The 20,042-nt window shown below is 32.4% G+C and overlaps 1 long non-coding RNA gene and 1 pseudogene across 3 annotated transcripts; one reads left to right on the top strand and one right to left on the bottom strand.

Annotated features, from left to right (window-relative positions):
• The first annotated feature begins 3,847 nt into the window (after positions 1-3,847).
• Positions 3,848-4,482, top strand: LOC150031980 (uncharacterized). The gene is made up of 2 exons (XR_016525551.1): positions 3,848-3,978; positions 4,102-4,482. It is a non-coding gene; the product is annotated as an uncharacterized LOC150031980 (long non-coding RNA).
• A 1,681-nt stretch (positions 4,483-6,163) lies between these two features.
• On the bottom strand, positions 6,164-17,960 carry LOC150031979 (2-methylpropanoate--CoA ligase CCL4 pseudogene; annotated as a pseudogene). Of its 2 annotated transcripts, none has more exons than XR_016525550.1 (4): positions 17,776-17,960; positions 16,248-16,293; positions 12,934-12,979; positions 6,164-8,038 (listed from the first exon to the last, which is right to left on the bottom strand). The product of XR_016525550.1 is annotated as a 2-methylpropanoate--CoA ligase CCL4 pseudogene, transcript variant X2 (transcript). The 2 variants fall into 2 exon arrangements; XR_016525549.1 differs by having other exon boundaries at positions 6,164-8,035.
• Positions 17,961-20,042: the final 2,082 nt, after the last annotated feature.

The raw sequence follows: 20,042 nt of genomic DNA, 5'->3' as shown, positions 1-20,042 counted from the left end.
ATATGGACTTAAGATTGCAAAACTATATGATAGAACATGGAATATCGTCTTAACTCTCCGCCTCTGGTATGCCTCAACAGAATGAAGTATCGAAAAGGAGAAATAGAACCCTACTGGACATGGTTCGGTCTATGATGAGTTATGCTCAATTTCCTGACTCGTTCTGGAGATTTGCAATGGTATTTATATTTTGAACAAAGTTCCATCAAAGAGTGTTTCCGAAACACCTTTGGATTTTTGGAGAGGCCCTAAAGGTAGTTTACGTCATTTTAGAATTTGGGGATGTACAACCCATGTGCTTATGACAAATCCTAAAAGTTGAACCTCATTCGAAAGTATGCCTATTTGTAAGCTACCCAAGGAAATGAGAGGTGGGTACTTCTTTAATCCAAATGAAAATAAAGTGTTTGTATCGATAAACGCTACATTCTTGAAGGAAGGTCACATGAGGAACCAGAAATTATGAAGCAAAATAGTTTTATGAAAAATTTCGAAAAATATTACTAAAACTTCAACAAGAGTTGTTGAAGAGGCTAGTATATCAACAAAAGTTATTGATGTCAGTTTGTCTAGTCAAACTAATCCATCTCAAGAGTTGAGATTTCTTCGACATGTGAGAGGGTTGTGAACCCACCTGTTCACTTCGTGGGTTTAATAGAACCTCAAAACATCATTAATAATGATGTTGAGGATTCGTTGTCTACAAAAAGGCAATGGAAGATGTTGACAAAGATGAATGGATTAAGGTCGTGAATCTAGAAATGGAGTCTATGTACTCCAATTCTATCTGGGAACTTATTGACCAACTTGATAGGGTAAAACCTATAGGTTGCAAGTGAATCTACAAGATGAAAAGAGGTGTAGATGGAAAGGTGCAAACCTTCAAGGCTAGATTAGTAGTAAAGGGTTATACCCAGGTTGAGGAGGTGGACTATAAAGAAAAACCTTCTCTCCTATTGCTATGATAAAATCTATCCAGATTCTCTTGTCTATTGTCACATATTATGACTATGAGATATGAAAAATGGACATCAATACTGCCTTTTTGAATAGTAATCTTGAAGAGATCATCTACATGACTCAACCAAAAAGATTCATAGTATATGGCCAAGAGCAAAAATTCTGCAAGCTCAATCAGTCCATCTATGGATTGAAACAGGCATCTAGATCTTAGAACATTAGGTTTGAAGCTACGATCAAAACCTATGCCTTTAATCAAAATGTTAATGAATCTTATGTTTACAAGAAGATCACTAACGATTCAGTAGCTTTCTTGGTGTTGTATGTGGATGATATCCTACTCATTAGGAATGATGTAGGTTCTTGACAAAAATTAAGGAATGGTTAGTTGTTCAATCCCAAATGAAAGGTTTGGGAGAAGCTTAGTATGTTCTAGGGATCCAAATTATAAGGGATGGTAAGAACAAAACATTAGCTTTGACTCAGGCATTGTATATTAACAAAATTCTTGTCAAGTGTTCAATACAGAATTCCAAGAAAGGTTTACTACCTTTTAGGCATTGAATTATTCTTTCTAAGGAACAGTGTCCTAAGATACTTCAAGAGGTTGAGGAGATGAGATAGATTCCTTATGCATCTACGGTAGGTAGCCTTATGTATGTCATGTTGTGTACTAGGCTCGATATCTGCCATGCAGTGGGAGTGATCAGTAGATATCGGGCCAGTCCATGATGTGATCAGTGGATAGCGGTCAAAGTCATTCTCAAGTATCTTAAGAGAACGAGAAACTATATTTTTGTGTATGGTGCTAAGGATTTGATCCTTAGAGAATACACTGACTCTGATTTTTAGACTGATAAAGATTCCAGGAAATCCACATCAAGATCAGTGTTCACTCTGAATGGATGAGCTATAATATGGAAGAGCATCAAGCAAGGGATGTATTGCAGATTCCACAATGGAGGCAGAATATGTAGTTGCTTGTGATACTGCTAAGGAAACTTTGTGGCTCAACATTTTTCTGATAGATTTGGAAGTTATTCCAAACATGACTTTGCCCATCACCCTTTATTGTGATAACAGTGGTATAGTGACAAACTCTAAAGAGCCTCGTAGTCACAAACGTGGAAAGTATATAAAGTGCAAGTATCATCTCATTAGGGAGATTGTGCAACGAGGAGATGTGATTATCACATAGATTTCCTCGGAGAGCAACGTTGCTAATCCATTTACAAAGGCTCTCATGGCTAAAGTTTTAGAGGGTCACTTAGAGAGCATGGATCTATGAGATATGAGTCACTTAATCTAGGGCAAGTGGGAGATGTTTTTGGGTATATTGTATACCCTAGTTTATTGTATTGTATTTGATATTGTACATCCCATTTTTGGTATTTAATATTTTGTAGTCCACTTATTTGTTGTATTTTATTTGACATGGTACACCTCACTCGTTTTAGGACAAGTGGGAGATTGTTGAAGTTAATGTCCTAAATCAAGTGTATCTTGTAGTTTGTAAAGACAAATTACATATCTAATAAAATAAGAGGTATTTTGTTAATGTTTAAACTGTATTAAATCAATCCAATAAACTAATATTCAAGGTTATTTTATGAAACTTAAACATGTATGTGGAGACATACTGATGGATCACATATAAATGAGAACCTAAATGGTATGTAGTAGATGGATAAAGCTAGGTATCTTATCCTTGTGACACTACAAATACTACCTGCTTTGTAAATGTTACAATTATTGTAATTTGCTACAAATGATCTAATGGATAAGACTAGACCACGAAATGAGTAGTCTCTCTATTTAACATCGTTGCTAGAAGAGACTTACATTTCATTAGGATGACCATAAGTGATTTGACCTTAATCTTGGGTGAATTGTGAACTATTGTCTATGAGGGTAGGCTTTTGATTTGTATGGGTGAGAGTGGCCTTCTTAGCCGACTCAACAAGCCTACCATTTTGGGGACTTATCCAAGTAGGAAGTTGGGAACACAACTACGCAAATGGAATTCACTCATTTCTCGACCTTAGAGAGAGTAGAAAAATTGCTCCTTTAATAGTTGATTCCAGGTCTTGAACATTTAGGCCTCAGCCTCTTAAGAGATGTTAGTTTACAGTTGGACTATAAAGTGTTTGTTCATTAGAGAGATCGGTGATATTTAAGGAGTTAGATGTAACTATATGGGTAAAATAATATTTGACCCAACTATAGTTGTGAGCAATTGTGAAGGGTCGACTCGCTGTTGATTGGTTATATCCATGGACACAGAAATAAATCTACAATGCGAAGAATGCAGTTATCGGTCTTTAGTAGAGTGATCGATAGTTAATGAAAAATGCTTAATTTAATTAAAGAGTTTAATTAATTAATCTTATATTATTGGAGTTTTTAATCTGTAGGTCCATAAGATCCCTTTGTTAGCTCACTAAAGGATACATAAGAGGAATGGTTTGAATTGTTCGAATCAATTGCATATTAATGAGATTAATAGAATATGATTAATTATAGACGTGATTTATAATTAAGAGAGAAAAATATTTGAATAAGATGCAAATATTAAAGAGATGTATACATATAAATATGTGATAATTATATGTTGAATTATATTAAATATGAATTAATATAGTTATTTAATTAATTAGTTAATGGTTAATTAGTTAATTAATTAATTTTTGAGAAGTAGAGATAAATAAATATGTGATGTTTATTTATTTATTAAATTAGATTTAATATATATGATTATTTAATTATTCAACTAATTAATTAAATAAAAGTTATTTAATTAAATTAGAACTAAATTAGGAATAGGAAATACTAGAAGAAAGGAGTCACCCCTTCTCTCTATAAATAGGTCTTCATGACTCATATTTGTGACATAGGTGAATTGGGAATTTTTAGGATCCTAGAGAATAACAAAGTTTCACTCACGGTGGTGTCCTTCGATCATTGAAGAGACGTTAGAAGACACGGAGGGAATCGTGAAGAATTTGAGAATCTACAAAGGTAAGGTTTTGCTCTTCCCTTTTTTTTTCTCTTAAATGCATGTTAATCTTGATTGTTTATCCATTATGTTATTATTTTTATACTATATTTTGTTTTATGTAAAATCGAAAACAAAATTGCAAGGCGATCATACGTTTCTTCTTGGACCGAAAGCCGTCGGATCAGCTCGCGTTGCCAGCCATCTCTTTCTCAGTCATGCGATGTTTCAGGCTGTCTGAGCAGGTCTCGGCCATGCCGCCACCACGCCACCCAACTACCCAAGGTTCTTCGACGTCATTTTTCTCCTCTTTTCGTTCACAGCCCTAGTCGTCGGTTTTCTCCCTCAACGATGTTGTTCTCCGATTGTCTCTCCCTCCCTTCTTTAGATCTGATGATGTCAGATCCGGCAAGACCCTGTTGCTACTGGTCTTCAGCTTTTAACCTCGTCGAAATCTTGGTTTGGAATTTGAGAATGTTAAATCATTGTCCAATAGTATTAAAGGTTCAAGTTTGGTGTTTGGGAAATTTTTTTTTTTTTTTTTTTTTGGGTCTTTATGGATTTTCTTGAAGATCTTAAATACCCGATTAAATTTGCATTGCCCATCAGTTGTGGAGCATAGATTTGAATTATTGGAAGGAGTTTTGCATTGTTCTGTTTGGTAGTTTTGGTGATTAACTTTGGAGGTTCGAATTGAGATCTTGAGGGGGTTTTGGATCAAATCATATTGGGTAAGTCATGCCGGTAATTTTGGAATGATTGAATGTTGGAATTGGGCTTAAAGGTTGGAATTTATTTTTTATTCATGTTCTAGAATCTAATTCAAAGTTCATGGAAAGCTAGAAAGGAGTTCGTTTGCTTCAATTATTTTGGGCCCAATTTTTAGAAAGGAGTTCGTTTGCTTGAATTATTTTGGGCCCAATTTTGAAGTGAGTAATCTTACTACTATAACTGTCTTTGTGTCGGGCATAAAATTAAAGGATAATTTGTTGGATCTAAGTTTGTATGAAACGTAATGCCTAAATAGAGAGGGCATATGAGCATGTGACAGTATAGTTCCGATTATGTTGTGAGTTGGAGCATGATCTTGTTCTATAAGATAATTTGCCAGAATGATGAGCATGATCTAGATCTTAATTGGCATGTATGAGAATGTATGAGCTTATTACTATGTTTTATTTGTAGGACCCTACGAAATGTACCATGAGTTATGTTAAGAAGTTATTGATGCTATGATAGATGTCACGTGTTGATAGTGTCGGTTGCCCTCCTAACACTATGATATTACAGCTCCATGAGCCATTGGTTCACAACCACATGACAACTCCGTGAATTGACGAGTTCACAACTATATGATAACTCTATGAATTGACGAGTTCACAATTATATTACAGTTCTGTGGATCGACGAGTTCACAACCATGCTATAGCTTTGTGTTAGGGCGGGTTAAACTGTACACTAGACGACCACATGTGGGTAGTTAATCATTACGTGTGTGTCCCACCTACATGATTGCATTTATAGGATATAAATGTGTAGCCTAACCTCGGTAGTGGGGTTACTAATATTTTTATACTCACCCTTTTTACTTTATGTTTTTCAAGTAACGATAGAAACAGGCTGTGACAGACGAGACCCGTGACAGAGCCATATGAGGACAAAAGAAATCGTATCCGTTCAATCCATGTCTTTAGTCATTTAAATGTTTTGAAATTCTTAGATATATTGTCAGACTAAATATTTTGATGGTTTTCAATATTTTTTTCTGTAAATTTTTTTAAGGGACCCCAATTAAAGGTTTTACTTATTTGTTATTTATTTATTTTATAGTTTATTTTGGAAAATTGTCTTATGGTCAATATGTTTTTAATATAAATGTGCATTTAACAGTAACAATCCTTGTCAAAGTACTCAAAAGGTTGGGTCATTGCACCATTATTGTTTGACCGTAACGGCAACGGTAATAGTAATAGTAATAGTAACAGTAAAGATAACAATAAATGTGACAAATTGATAATTTTCATACTGTTACGGTAACAATATCTATAATGATAACAACAGTAAAGGTAGTGCATTCCACGTAATTTTCAACTGTAATCAGATTGAACACCTTTTATTTTTCAACCAGATTACACGATTTGATTACAAATTTCAAGATGGGTCTCACATTTGATTACAATTATAGAAAGTAGGTAAAGAACAACAAAATAATCAATTGGGACCCACTTTTTATATTATCGTATTACTTTTCAATGAGTGTAAACGTAGCCTAAAATCATGGTTTATAGTCTTGAATCTCACAAAATGACTTACTTCCAAACTTATCTTAAAAAATGAATTCAAAATACAAAGATGAAATTAAAATTTCTAAATTCCAACAAGTTGGAAACCATACATAGACACCATAACATTTATTGCAAAAATGCATAAAGTGCTTATGATTTTTTTCCCCCTGCAGTCTACTTTTTCGTGCGGGGACCATTGACTTGGCCATTTCTCTGAGCACAAACTTCTGAATTTTTCCGGTCGATGTCTTTGGAAGCTCCGTCATGAAGACCAGCGTCTTTGGCACCATAAACCGCGGCAACTTCCCTTTACAATACTCAATAATCTCCTCCTCTATCGGTTGTCGAGTCAATTCTTCTTTCAAGCTCACAAACGCACACGGCGTCTCCCCCCAAAACTCATCTGGTCGTGCCACCACCGCCGCCTCATTCACCACCGGATTCATGTACAGAACTGATTCCACCTCAACGCTGCTCAAATTCTCTCCACCGCTAATAATCACATCCTTTGATCGATCCTTTATCTCTAAATACCCATCTGGATGCATCACCCCAACATCTCCGGTGAAGAACCACCCGTCGTTTGTCAATGCTTTCGATGTCGCTTCTGGATCTTTCAAATACCCAAGCATTATCGATCCACCTCTCACAACAATCTCTCCAGTGGAAGCTCCATCTCTGTTCACGCTTTTTCTAGTCTTTTGATCCAACACATCGACCGCCTCAACTGCTAGCATCCGTACCCCCTGCCTCGCCTTCAATCGTGCTTGCTCTGTTTCCGGCAGCCGATTCCACTCCGACTTCCATGAGCAGCAGATGATCGTCCCTCCACTCTCAGTCAATCCATACCCATGTGTGACAACAAACCCCAATGATTCAGTTCGAAGCAGAACTGTCGCAGGCGGTGGTGCTCCGGCAGTGAGAATCTTGACCGGTCGATCAAGTGGTCGATTGTCAGGGGAGTTCGTTAGCATATTGAGCACCACCGGAGCTCCACACAAGTGTGTCACGTGATGACGACGAATTAAAGAAAAAATCAATGTCGCATCAAATTTCCGAATACAAACATTTGTGCCGCCTACGGCGGCAATTCCCCAAGGAAAGCTCCACCCATTACCATGAAATATCGGTAATGTCCATAAATAAACTGATTTCTTAGGAACTCCCCATTCCAGAAGCGAATCGAGCGCCACCATGAAAATTCCCCTGTGACAGTGAACCACTCCCTTCGGCGACGATGTTGTTCCAGACGTGTAATTCAAAACGATCGGATCCCACTCGCTCGCCGGTCGTATCCATTGGAATGACGAATCTTCCACCACAGTATCGTCGGCAATGAGGACGAGCAATGGTCGTTTCGTCTCCGGCGGGAAAAAGGCCAAAGCGTCGGAGATTACAGCACAGGAGGCTTGATCGACGAAGATGAGTTTCGATTCGCTATGGCGGAGGAGAATGGAGATGGTTCGAGCGTCGAGGCGGAGATTGATGGTATTAAGGACGGCACCAACCATGGGAACGGCGAAGTGGAGTTCGTACATGGCCGGAGTGTTGGGAGCAATGACAGAGACGACATGGCCTTTCTGGATGCCAATGGAAGAGAGGGAAGAGGCGAGTTGAAGGCATCGGCGGTGAGTTTCCGACCAGGTGTAAGTGGTGGAGTTGTAGATGATCGAGAGACAATCGCCATAAACGACGGCAGCTCTTTCGATAAAGCCGATTGGAGTGAGGGGAGAGGAATTAGCTGGGCTTGGCTTCAGATCTTCCATAGAAATTGTTTATGCTCTGTTTTCTCCCTCTGCTAGTATTAAAGACAGTACAATTTTGTAAATGGTGATGATAAACAGACGTAACTATTAAATTTCCATGCACATGTGGATATTTCCCTCCATATTTTTACCTTTCCAAGGGGTGAATCAAATATTTAGTAAAATATTTATAAAACACACCAAATAAGCATTTAATATAAATTATAAAAAGTTTAGTAGGATTTTCAAAAATAAAAAATTAACAAAAAAAAAAATATTTACACAAATGACAAAGTTTAATTATAGTTATGACTTATGATTAACATTGTTATCTTTGTCTATCACATATAAACCTTGATAGAACTATAGCACTACCGGTGATAGAAATTAATACAAGTCTCGTTGATAGACGCTGATAGAAGTCTATCAGTGATACAAATTGATACAAGTCTATGATTAATATAGATTGATATAAGTTTCTCCGTATCTATCAGCATTTCTTTTTACTATTTTAGTAAATAGTTTGACATCTTTTCGTAAAAATTTCTCAATTTACTTGTTAATTTTTTTAATATATTATTTTTACAATTTTTTTAGAAATATCCATAAATCGACACTTATCGATATTTCCATCAAATTTTTTGTAAAATTAAGATCTCGATATTTCCATTTTTAACATTGATAACAATGCACTTTTTCTGAAATATAAAAATGGTCTAAATTTTAACTACCAAACTCATCTTAGGAGTCGTTTGGTTTGAGGTTTTATAGATGTCTGAAAATAAATGATGTCCGAGAATAATTAATTCCTTGATTATTAAAAAATAATAAAGTAATAAATTATTATTATTATTAAATAATGAATTTTTGTATTAACTAAATTTCATTAATTCTAACTTATTAATTAAATATATTTTCATTAATGAAAAAATGGAATTGCGTCCATTTAATAAATTTTTATTGTAAAAATAAGTTAAATAAATATTTTAATAGATATTATTGATTTATTAAAATAAATATTTATATTATTCAGGTTAAATCAATATTAATTATTTAATTAATTAACTATATTCAAAGTGAAATGATTTATAAAATAAAAAATAGATGGAGGAGAAAAGAGAAAACTCACTATCTTAGAAGAGAATAGAAAACTTTTTATTTGTGGAAAATGATAATGCTTGGGAATTACTTATTGCAAAGAGTTGAAAATTGTAAAAGAAAGCTAAGATTTTGACACCTGTATCAATTTTCATTTAGAAAACTCTCCAACCAAATGATTCCTTAGGTATTAATGCAACAACTTTCATTTCATAGATAATCATTACATGTAAATTTGAAAATCTCCATATTTCTAATAATTACAATATATAAGTTTATATATGTTTTTTAAGTATTTTTTGTTGTTTTTGTTCCGACTGTAATGATATAAAATTGCTTGTCACATAATGTAGAACCTTCTCAAAATAATTTCTCATAAAGGAGATATCAAAGATGAAAAATACTTAGGAGCATCCCGGATATCATCTATCTTTGTGCATCCTATCAAATTATTCAATTATAACATGTCATGTGAGAAATTTGTCTTTTCTCTTTTTTGAATATTTTGAATATTTTTTTTATTTGAGTGGTGAGAAGGGATACACAAAAATAGTCAAAGATTTTGTTCAAACTACCAGAATTGTGAAACTAAAAATAAATAAATAAAATAACATTATAAGTATTGTAATTTATAAGATTCTACAATGTATTCTTCCACTCCATACATATTGTAAAAAAAAAAAAAATCAAATAACTTAAATTTTTAATCACTTCAATTAATCGAAGTGATTGGTTTCCATGTTAGTTTCGATTGTGAATTAACTATTTACTTAGTTATGAAAAAAAAATATTAAGGGTTCATTAAATAACGTTACCATTTCTCATTTCTTGTTTGGTAAGAACTAGAAATAAAAATATTTTTGATAAATAAGAATATATTTGATAGTTATTTCTGTTTCTTATTTCTTGAAAAAAAATAGAAACAAAAACTTGTTTGATGATATTTTTTATTTCTTGTTTCTTGTATTTTTCTAACATTTTTCCTTATTTTATAGTCTAAGTATAATTTAATTATGTAAAATAAAAGACATCTGACATGCATTAAATTACAAAAAATAATTATACAACATTTATATCATCAAATATATATAAGTCCGATGCAAAATTAATAAATGTAGTACAATTATTTTTATCATTCATATATTGCCAAAATTTGATTTACAATATTATTTTTCACTCCATTCATTTATCTTAAATGATGTTGACTCAAATCTGACTTAATTATATTATTATGTAAATGTTGTGGTTGTAAAATATTAAAATGAACTTAAATGAATGTCATAGTAAACAAAAGTTATATATTGTAAAATTCTAATAATTGACCTTTTGTTGACATCATCGTCATACCAGATTATGTAAATGCCCTTATCTCTTTGTGTTCTTACCCTTTTACTGAAAAGAAAAACTAAACTAAAACTCTTCTACTGCCGCCAACAAATTGAATATGATCGGTAAGTGAATTCAATCTATGCCGATTGTGTCTTAAATTGATCGGTAATGGGGATAGGATGAGTCGTTTTGGGGTTTAGAAATATTGTGAACTATGGTTTTTTTGTTTATTTTTTTGGTTTTTGATGTGTTCTGAGGTTTAAGATGAGTAGAAAGAGAGAATGTGAGTAAGATAAGTGAGAGTGAAATTGGCGAAAGCGACACTAGAGAGAGCAACACTAGAGAAAGCGACACCAGCAAGAGCGACACTAGAGAGAGCGAGACTCGCGAGAGCGATACCCGAGAGAGTGAGACTAACGAGACAATATCTAAAGAAAATCTCTCCGGAAAAAGAAGCGAGACTGAGAGATAGCGAAAGGGAGAGAGAGAAAGAGAAAGAGAACAAGAGAGAGAAATAGAGAGAAAGCGAGAGAGGCTAGAAAATTTTGACCCATGTCCACCTTATGTGGGTCCAATATCAAGACAAAACATAAAGATCGAAGGTTAATAAGTTGCAAAAATTTTGAGCTAATATATTGTCATAAAATAAGACATCAAGATTAAGTTAAAAGAAAAGCATTCCAATGAGAAAAAATATCGAAATAATAATTTTTAGAAAAATAAAATTTGAGATTTATTGTCAAAAAAACTTTTGATGCTAGAAAATTTTGACCTAATATATTGTCATAAAATAATTTCATGTCCATCTTTGGTCAAATTTTTGATGTTTTTCGTTGGAATGTTTTTTCTCCTTACTCTATGTTTTACTCTCTCTCGCTATCTCTCTTTTTCTCACTCTCTCGCTCTCTCTTTAGACATTGTCTCGCTAGTTTCGCTCTCATGAGTCTCACTCTCTCTAGTGTCACTCTCGCCGATTTCATTCTCACTTATCTCACTCACATTCTCTCTTTCTACTCATCTTCAACCTCAGAACAGATCGAAAATATAAAAAAAAAACAAAAAAAAAAACCATAGGTTCATAATATTTCTAAACCCTAAAATGACCCACTCTATCCCTATTACTGACCAGTTTAAGACACAATCGGCACATATTGAATTCACTTACTGATTAGATTCGATTTGTCGGCGGCAGTGGAAGAGTTTTAGTTTAGTTTTGGTTTTCAGTAAAAGAGTAAGAATACAAAGAGGTGATGGCATTTACGAAGACAAAGAGGTGATGACATTTACGTAATTTGGTATGACAATGATGTTAGCAGAGGGTCAATTGTCATTATTTTAAAAAAATGGGTCATTTGACATTTTGGACACAAAAAATGGGTCATCCATACAAATTTCTCATGAAATTTGTGTGTTCGTTGATGTTTATGAAGTTTGAATGTTGTGGGGGCGAGTAGAGTTTGGTTATAATTGTTTATGGATGTTCATGAAGTTTGAACATGTTGTGGGGGGTGGGTCGAGTTTGGTTTAGATTTTTTGGGGGGAAAGTTTGAGTTTTTGTGTGTTCGTTCTTATTTATGAAATTTGAATATGTTGTAGGGGTTGGTTGAGTTTCGTGATACTCGTTTTGGAGTTGAACTTGGAGTTTTTTGTTTGTTTCTAGAAGTTTATGACATTTGAATGTTTTTGTTTTGTTGTAGGATGCTGTTCGGAGATAAGGTTGGAAGATTGTTGAAGATGTTGTGTTCCAGACGTTGTTTTCTTTTATGTATTTCTGAATACATATTTCTTGACATTGTTTTCATCTTATTTCTTTCATGTATTTCCGAAGACAAATTTCTTTTATAATATATATTGTAACTTTTTTTTTATTTGTTATAGTATGGACTCTGCTTTGTTTATTTTATTTATTATGTGAATCTATTTGAGTTGGTTAATGATGCTTTAAAGATTATTCATATCAAATTAAAAAAAAATTTACAAATTAAAAATTAAATAATTTTAAAAGTCAATATTCAACCATTAAAGGAACGCCCGATACAAAGAAGGTACCGTCAGAAGTTAGTCGAACTCCCGACGAGTGGAAGAGTTCGTCAGGAGTCATGGAACTCCCCATGAACTAGTGGGCCGTCGGGAGTTAGTGGAACTCCCGACGCATAGAAGAGACTGTCGACAATGTATATTATCCATCGGGAGTTCGTGAACAACTCCCGACGAATTTCTCCCAATCAAACTCTCGATGATCAGTACGTCATCTGTAGATCCTCTCTCGACGCGTTTTCCACCATTTTCTGGCGATTTCATGTATCGGGAGAAGTGTGATTTCTTGTAGTGATACTTAAACTCATATATATGTTATGTCAATTGAGCTATGACATGAAAATAATGAGCATCAGGAGCTTGAGAAAGTTTCCTTTCTCACAAATCTTATAGTATATTTGAGTAATTAACATATTTTGATCATATCCAAATGAACAAGGGAACAAAAATATTTAAACTCAAGAAGAAATGCAACTAAATTTACCGGCAAAGAAAGACGTTGAAAACACCGATGGCGACTGCGAAAATTGCTACAATGAAGAAAAATGAAGATTTAGTGGAAGAAGAAGATGAAGATATAATAATATGAAGGAACAAAAAGAGGAGGAAGAAGAAACGAGGGAAGAGTGTTGCATACAAATGGAATGAGGAATAATATAAATATATTAGATAGGGTTCAAAAGAGTTAATTTTCTTATGAAATGGGCAAAAAAGTCATTTTACTTGCTGGAGGGAAATGATTCGTTAATGGCCAAAACTTGGGAAAAAAAGGAAGAGACAAAAAAATCGCATAGAAAAATGAAAAACATGGAATTGCATCCGTTTAATAAATTTTTATTGTAAAAATAAGTTAATTAAATATTTTAATAGATTATTATTGATTTATTAAAAGAAATAATTATATATTTTTATTAAATTAATATTAATTATTTAATTAATTAACTATATTCAAAGTGAAATGATTTATAAAATAAAAACAGATGGAGAGGGGAAAAGAGAAAACTCAGGTTTTGGAAAAGAATAGAAAACCTTTATTTGTGGAAAAGGATGATGCTTAGGAATTACTTATTGCAAAGAGTTGAAAACTGTAAAACAAACATAGGATTTTGATATCTATGTCAATTCTCATATAAAAAACCCTCCAACCAAATAATTCCTTAGGTATTAATGCGACAACTTTCATTTCATGGATAATCCTTACATATAAATTTGAAAATCTCCATATTTCTAATAATTACAATATATAAGTTTATACATGTTTTTTAAGTATTTTTTGCTGTTTTTCTTCCAATTGTAATGATACAAAATTGTCTATCATATAATGTGGAACCTTCTCAAAATAATTCCTCACAAAGGAGATATCAAAGATGAAAAATACTTAGGTACATCCGGGTCATCATCTATCTTTGTACATCTTATCAAATTGTCCAATTATAACTTGTCATGTGGTGAAAATGATACACAAAGATGGATGATGCCTGAGATACACTCAAATATTACCCATCGATTTCGTTCAATCTACCTGAAAATTGTGAAACTTAAAATAACAATAAAAACCTCTTGAGAGTTGTGTGTATTAATTAAAAGTATTGTAGTTTATAAGATTCTGCAATGTATTCTCCCACCTCATATATATATAAAAAAACATTCAAATATCTTGAATTTTTAATAAAAAAATAATAAATTGCTTTAGTTTTTGTCAATATTTTGTCATACTTTTGTTTTAATATATATATACACTTAATTTTAATTTTTCCTTGAAGTAATTGGTTTCATATATTAGTTTGGATTGTGAACTTCAATTCATCGAAGTGATTGGTTTCCATATTAGTTTGGATTGAGAATTAACTATTTACTTAGTTATGGAAAAAAAAACACTAAAGGTCTGTTAGATAGTTTTACCATTTTTCATTTTTCATTTATTGTTTCTTGTTTCTTGTTTCTCGTTTGGTAAGAACTAGAAATAAAAATATGTTTGGTAACTATTTCTAAAATAGAAACTTGTTTGATGATATTTTTTTATTTATTGTTTCTTGTATTTTTTCTAACATTTTCTCTTATTTTATAGTTTAAGTATAATTTAATTATGTAAAATAAAAGACATATGATATGCATTAAATTATAAAAAATAATTATAAAACATTTACATTATCAAATACACATAAGTCCTAATGCAAAACTAATAATTATAGTACAATTGTTTCTATTATTCATATATTGTTAAAATTTGATTTACAATATTAATTTCACTTCATTCATTTGTCTTAAATGATGTTGACTCAAATCTGACTCAATTTTTTTATTATGTAAATGTCGCGGCTGTAAAATATTAAAGTAAACTTAAACAAATGTTTAAACAAAATTTATATATTGTAAAATTCTAATAAGTTCGAATGTAATAAAAATAATGGATTTAAATATAAAATAATATATAAACATGCATATTGCAAAATTTAAAATTCAAAATAAACAATATTTAAATATACCTATCGAAAATTTACAGTTTGAAAATAAATCTAAATATTAGAAAATTTAAAATTCGAAATTAAATTAAACATATAAATATAAAAAAGTTAATAAAGAAAAAATAAATATGGCCAGATGCCACTGCCAACCTGCAAAGCCAATTATATATTTATAGGAAACACAATTAACTATAATAAAACGAAATAGAAGGAAACTAGTTTTGATAGTTCCTCAAATTTGGCCTCGTTTTTAGAAACATTTTTTAAATTTTAGAACCAAAAAACATGAACAGTTATCAAACAAGTCGATTTCTTAAAAATTAAAAAATATAAGTAGAAAATAAGAAATAGGGAGCGTTATCAAACAAGTCATAAGATTTCCTATTCTTTTTCTTTTGGATTTGTTTCTTTGGAACACATTTTATGTGGGATGATGAAGAAGATGCTAATTAACAAAAGGATTTCTGTAAGTTTTTATAATATTATGGGAATCTAGAATAATTTATTTTTTATCTTACAAAAATCAATAAAACTTAAAAAAAAAAAAGATTGATCAAATTTCTTGTCGGACCAAGATTCATAACTATCCCAATCAAGAAATCTTAGTGAAAAAAGACTAAAAAATTCATGCTCACTTGCAAATCTTGAGAGGAAAAAAACCAATAGTTTGAAAGAAAAAAAAATATAGAACAAAAAGAAAGTAGAAAGAAATGGAAAAGAATCAGCATAATAAACCAAGAAAAAAACACACAGAATAAGCATATATTGACATATCTTCACGTTTCTATAAGTTCAACTCTGACATGTAAATGTAAATGACATTTTCATCAAATTCTAAAAAATTTCACAAAACATAAAAAAAAAAAGTTGCTAAAATAAATTTAATATAATAAACATGTTAATTGGTTTAGAAAAACATAAGTGTTTGCTTATCAATTTAAATATATTTTAAATTTTTTTAAATCTTTTCTATAAATATTCATCAACATCGATATCTTATCAATGGTTCCATCTACATTTTCATTACATTTTAAACCTTGGAAAGAAGAAGAGGAATGAAAAAGAGGTGCCTTCGTCTTTTTTTTTTTTTTTTTTTTTTTTTTACAATATGAGATGGTTGATGGTATCTCTGACCTCAAAAATATGTTTAAACTCATATATATGTTATGTCAATTGAGCTATGACATGAAAATAACAAGCATTACGAGCTTGAGAAAGTTTCTTTTCTTACAAATCTTATAGGATGTTTGGGTAACTAACATATTTTGATGACATCCAAACGAACAAGGGAACAAAAATATTTAAATTCAAGAAGAAATGCAACTAAATTTACCTGCAAAGAAAGGCATTGCGAACGGCGATGGCGATTGCGGAGATTGCTACAATGAAGAAAAATGAAGATCTAGGGTAAGAAGATGAAGATATAATAAGGAGGAACAAAAAGAGGAGGAAGAAGAAAGGAGGGGAGAGTGTTGCACACAAATAGGATTGGCAACGGGGCCGGGTCGTAGCGGGGGGAGGGAGGGACTCCCCATCCTCGTCCTCGTGGGGGGCATTTTCCCTATTGACAAGGACGGGGACAGGGATTACTCATCGGGGAAACGGGTCCCTGTGGGGACCCATCCCCATTTTATATATATATATATTTATTTATTTGTAGTATATTAAAACAATAAAAAATTTTAATCGGGGGTGGGATGGGGAGGGTGGGACCCGGTTAGAATCCTCAGTTTGACCTCTATCCCTGGTCAAACCGATTGGGGCGGGGACCCACATGGACCCGACCTCGTGGAATTTTTGCAAACCCTATACACAAATGGAATGGGAAGATAATATAAATATATAAGATAGGATTCAAAAAAGTTAATTTCCTAATGAAATGGACAAAAAAGTCATTATGCTTAGTGGAGGGAAATGATTCGTCAATAGCCAAAATTTGGAAAAAAGAATAAAAGGAAGAGAGAAAAAATCTTTATGAGTGCATAAAAATATGCCTAAATTTGTATTTATTAAGGAAAAAGAAAAAGGAATAAGAGTTATTGAGACAATTACATTAAACTAAAATAACCTTGTTATTAATTAACTTATTAAATTTGAACATATTTATATTGCTATTTATTGGGGTAGGGACTCATGGAAATCTGATTCCTCGAGGATTTTTACTAACTCTATATGTAAATGGAATGAGGAGATAATATAAATATATTAGATAGGATTAGAAAAAGTTAATTTCCTAATGAAATGGGAAAAAAAGTCATTTGGCTTAGTAAAGAGAAATGATTCGTGCCAAAATTTGGAAAAAGAATAAAAGGAAGAGACAAAAAAATCTTTATGAGTGCATAAAAATATGCCTAAACTTGTATTTTTTTTACAGAAAATGACAAAGGGACCAGAGTTATTGAGACAATTACATTAAACTAAATTAACCTTGTTATTAATTAACTTATTAAATTTGAACATATTTATATTGCTATTTCTTTTTTGATAAATAACTCAAATATAACATTACGATGTATCAAAAGCCAAGGCAATAATTAGATAAAGCTTCTCACATCATGGCTACAACAAAGAAAATAATCAATCAGAAAAATTGGATATCCAAGTAAAAGCGACCACCAAAAAAAACCCCTTCTGACTAACTTGTGAAGTGACAGACTAAAAACTTTGGAGGAGACAGACTCCTGATGAATAGAATTTATTTCGATCTCCCTAAACAATCCAAGCCCCAACACAAGCTGATAAGGCAATCTTAATCCTCAATCCAAAGACTCAAGCTATTACATAGTAAGCACGTTTGAATCTAAAAAATTAATACCTCTCTATACGATTTAGTTCAACCCCGAAGAAAATACTAGAATTACCTCTTGATCGAAGATTTAGAAGCAAGATTAAGAAATCCTGTTCTAGATTAAGTCACTCCACAATCGACTTGATTAAGATTAGATTGAATTGCTCACATGCATTCTATCACAAGAATTGCAAAATTCTAAGAAAAAAAAATCTCAAATATGAGATCTCAAATTTCATTCATAAAATTCTTAATCTTGCTACAAATGAATGGAGAGAAGACTTTATATAGCCTTGTAGAGATTCTAATACAATTAATGTAAAGTAGCAAAAGTCAACATAAAACATTAAAGAATCCTTCATCATCCATCTACCATCTTTAATGTAGCATCATTAATGACAGCCTCTATCTTTCCAATCATCATCTTTAATTAACTCTATTAATTGTAGCCTCCATTTTTTTAACCACCATCTTCCATGCATCTCCATAATTACCGAGATATAAATTTAACATTTAAAAGCTAAAAATTAATTAAAGACGACGAATAACTCTAAAATTAAAATGCTGAAAATTAATTAAAATCAACTAAATTTTACTAATGCTTCTCATAGGTCCCGATCCATATCATCTCCCCCCTCTTCGAAAAGATTCGTCATCGAATCTGAAAGTGTCTCCTACATCAAATGGATAAAATTCAACGACACTGAAAAAGTAATTTATATCTCCCTCGCCTTGTAGAGTAATCTTGTAACAATGGGATTTCATATAGAAGTCATCAGTGGAACTCCACTTGGGTTTCTTCGGGAACAACAACGATCCTTCCAAAGATGTCTCCATGCCTAATTCCTCACTTTGAACACCTTATACTTGCTGCTATGGTTGAATTTTGAAGCAAATTTGGAGTTGTGCCTCTCAATAAATGATTTGGCCTTGAAGTCTATATGTTGTACTTCATTGTTGATATTTGAAACAATCTTCAAATCAAGCATCTTTATAAGTGCTTTGGCCTCCTGTAAAAACTCAAAAGAAACACTAGAAAAACATGGCTTGAGCTCACCCATTAGAAAACAAGTTCTTTTGTATAGAAGATAAAAAACATTTTGTTTTGAAAACAAAAATAGATTTAACCTCATTAGCTCTCTCAAATAAGCTCACCTTTTCGACTTTTCTCTCATTTTCCTTAACTTCAAATTTTTCTTTCTCACAAGATTCTTTTTGAATCAATCTACATGCTTTTGTTTTGAGATTTTCTGTCCTTTCCTCTCACTCAACACATCAACATGAACTTCATTAAATTATTCTACCTAAAAAACAAGCTAAACGAATTATTTTGACTCCACAGTTTTTTTTCACGTGCCAGACCATCCATCTCTAGACGACAATGAATTATTCTACCTAAAAAACAAGCTAAATGATAACCAATCTTAACCAAACAACGTCCCCATTTATCATAGTGTCATACCTATCGTACGAAATACAACCGAAAGATTTATGAAGCTTTATTCATTTCATTTATTTTCTTTATTTGATTGTTTTGTTTATAAATAGTTTTCTTTGTTAAGTATAGTTAGATCTCCTCTATTCTTTTCTTATATTTAGGATAGCAGTTTATTCTTTTCCTCCTTTAGGTTTCTTAGTGTTGTTTTGTAAGGAACTATACTTTATAATTTATTATAATCTACCATGAAAATATATTTTGATTGAAACCTTAACTCAATGTTCTTCATACCATCCACTTCCCTGTTTATGTTTCAAGAAAATATTCAAAATTGCCTCAAATCCATCAGATAAAAAAGCCTTTGAATTGCATCTGTATCTCATTGTTGATTTTAGGTAATGAAAGACGACACCATTTTACTTGAGTTCTATTCGGAGTAGTTGTTGGAAAAGAAGTAGGCCTAAAAATCCACAGGTCGTCAAAACCTTAAGGGGAGTTTCACTCACCAATATGAGTTCAGTTGAGTTGGTATAATATATCAACTCATTTTTTGAGCCACCAACTTTAAATGTTGGTGGAGTTGAGTTGGTATATTTTACCAACTCACCCCAATTGTTTCTTCTTCCCATGTTTTCAATGGCTCCACCCATTGGCCATTGTCATACTTCGAAAACTAACGCCGGACTTTGACAACCACCTCTAATGACAACTCCGACGACCAACTCTCAACTCCAACAACCACCTCCGATGGCAACTCCGGCGACCAACTCTAGGCTCCGAAAACTACCTCCGATGACAATTTCGACGACAAATTCAACAACCACCTCCGGTGACCCAACTCCGATGACCACCTTCGCGCTACCAACTCCGACGACCAATTGGCTTCAACAACAAACTTTAAT

The sequence above is a fragment of the Benincasa hispida genome, chromosome 12, assembly GCF_027475165.1.
Source record: "Benincasa hispida cultivar pf3 chromosome 12, pf3_genome.v1.1, whole genome shotgun sequence".
NCBI classification, from domain to species: Eukaryota; Viridiplantae; Streptophyta; class Magnoliopsida; order Cucurbitales; family Cucurbitaceae; genus Benincasa; species Benincasa hispida.
This window is presented reverse-complemented; position numbering and strand designations above follow the sequence as displayed.